This window comes from Penaeus japonicus, unplaced genomic scaffold (assembly GCF_977035675.1).
Source record: "Penaeus japonicus unplaced genomic scaffold, GWHDUDI00000001_assembly GWHDUDI00000012, whole genome shotgun sequence".
NCBI lineage: Eukaryota > Metazoa > Arthropoda > Malacostraca > Decapoda > Penaeidae > Penaeus > Penaeus japonicus.
Genome location: NW_028234414.1, coordinates 11,511,310 through 11,513,809, shown reverse-complemented (window position 1 = coordinate 11,513,809; position 2,500 = coordinate 11,511,310). Strand labels below are relative to the sequence as shown.

General features: G+C 30.4%; 1 protein-coding gene across 4 annotated transcripts in view; it reads right to left on the bottom strand.

Moving 5' to 3' along the window:
- The window catches only part of LOC122252081 (proton myo-inositol cotransporter), a 28,575-nt gene that overhangs the window by 14,823 nt on the left and 11,252 nt on the right, over positions 1-2,500 (bottom strand). The gene's annotated exons all lie outside the window — the stretch shown is intronic.

The following is a 2,500-nucleotide window of genomic DNA, read 5'->3' as shown; positions in this document are numbered from 1 at the left end:
AGTTTTTAATCTCAAGTGGCCGTCTGGGTGAGGGTGTGAAACATTCAGTCTTTGTGTGATGATAATTGGCCAACACAACTATTGAAGGATATGAACCAAGAAATGGTGAGAGATCTGGCACCAGGCCAGGTTGTAGCAATGAACACTAACTCTAAAGGGGTAGGATAGGTAGATCTAGTTGATGAGCATATAATTATACTGAGACTGAAATGCTTATTCAGTTTAATTTCTCTCATTACCATGTATGCTCCTGATGCAAAAAAGATGACAAGCTTAATATTGTGAACCCAGGAGTGAAGCAGTGTTCTGTCCTTGTATTATTATTTTTCAACAATTTATAAATTGGATACTGGATAGAGTTGTCATCTAAAGTCAATATGGCACAGCATTGGGTAATATTAACCTGTTGACTACAAGTTACCTAAAAAGAAGAACATTAGGGTTCATAATGAATTCAGTAGGTGTTGCTGGCAAATCATCACTAAGACAGAAGAAAGAACTTATAAAGACAAGTAGAAATTTTTCTGAACTAACAATCCCTCCAAGTTGGTACTCTAGCTTAAGGCAGAAGGTCATCCAGGACTCATCTATTGGACTGACAAAATCTGGCAATGGGAAACTCTGGTTTACAGCAATGCTATATCAATGTACCCAAAAGGTTGAGTCTTTAATCTTGTGGTGGCTCTTATAACATTTAGCAATAAAGTGAAGCCCTTGGATTACAAGTCTCTGGGATCAAGACTAAAATCCAGGACTTTGGGATCTCCAAGGAGCACTGTATCCTATTATCTATACTCCAGATAATGGGGTACAATTGACAGAACCATGTATCTAACCAACACCTACACCATGAGACTAGTGTAGGACATTCCAGGACCATCAACTCAGGTTATATGAACATTTGGCTCAACTTTGAATAATCGAATAATGTTAACTAATAACATGGGCATCAGGGAAAATAAACTTGATTATATAGAGGATATTAATGCTCTAGTGAGGTTTTCATTGGGCAAAGCAAACAGATCAAAGGTGAAGCAGAAGTAGTGAAGTAGCAGTAGTGAACAAATCAAAACTGGTTACATAATTGTATACTAAAGTATAACAGGTCAAAATTAGGTCAGCTATAGGGAGGGAGCATAAGTTGTTCATGGTATAACTTACTCTGTCTGCTACTCCAAATTTTACACCCGTGTCTACAGTAACAGTACTAATGGGTGTAGGAGTAAGTTGATGTCACTTCTCCAAACACACAAATCAAGACCAGCACTCTCAAAATATTTCAGCTGAAGGGCCTTAAGCCAATACAAGATTTTGATTATTCGTACTGAAACCATCAAAGTTACATAAATTACCAAGGACTCCCTTTTTATAATTGTACACTGAATAATTTAAACATACAATTAGCCTACAAATGCTTCACACCCTACTGACTTGTGAATTTATAGCACTTTTATATATAAAACTGACAAAATCTACATGACATATTAGACACTTTGTATGTAACATATGAAATTCTATAAATGAATAATTAAATAATAATTAAATATATACAAACTAGAGTGTTCATGAATGATAGAAAGAAATCTTTTTTTTTCTTTCTTTCTTTTTATTCTAAAAAATAAGTAGGTCAACCAATTTCATGTCTTTACACACTGTGGCAAAATGAAGGTGTGTGTATTGTCTTTATGACTTAACATTATATCAAATTTTGTTATAAAGTAATAATCTTAATATCTAAATAAAGAAGATATCTAAATTCCTTAATTGGCTCCTAGACGTTATATCTTTACGTATTGGAAGTTTTTTACACTAAATTAAGTAATCTTTTAAGAAGGTTCGCAGTTTTAAGTTCATGAATGAAAAACATTATTACAAGTTCAACTATTCACTCCTCATTGCAGCTAATTGACATCATGGCAGGGTTTCTACTATCTTTAAATGAAAGAAGCATGGAATGGAATTCATCTGGAAATGTGGGCAATGAGCAACGGTAAAGAATATAAGAAATTGATGCATGTAGCCTACTGCTGAAATATCAAATACAATATTAATATATATTTCTACTATTTTATCCTTTTACACTCCTAATGGAAACACTGCATGGGACATGAAATTCAGCTGGAAATTGAAGTGAAAACATTTTTTGTTGTACTTAGACGAGCATATTGAACATGGTAATGATACAAAGAATATATAGATAGCATGGGTATATATATATATTGCTATATAATATCATATATATATATAAATAATAGTATATACATTTTATATATTAATTATCTTATATATAAATATATAACATATATATATGGCTCATATGATATAATTATTTAAATATATATATATATATATATATATATATAATTTTATATATATATTATATATATCATATTTATATATATATATATATATATATATAATATATATATAATATATATATATTTAATATTATATATATGTATATATTATATATATATATATATATATATATATATATAAT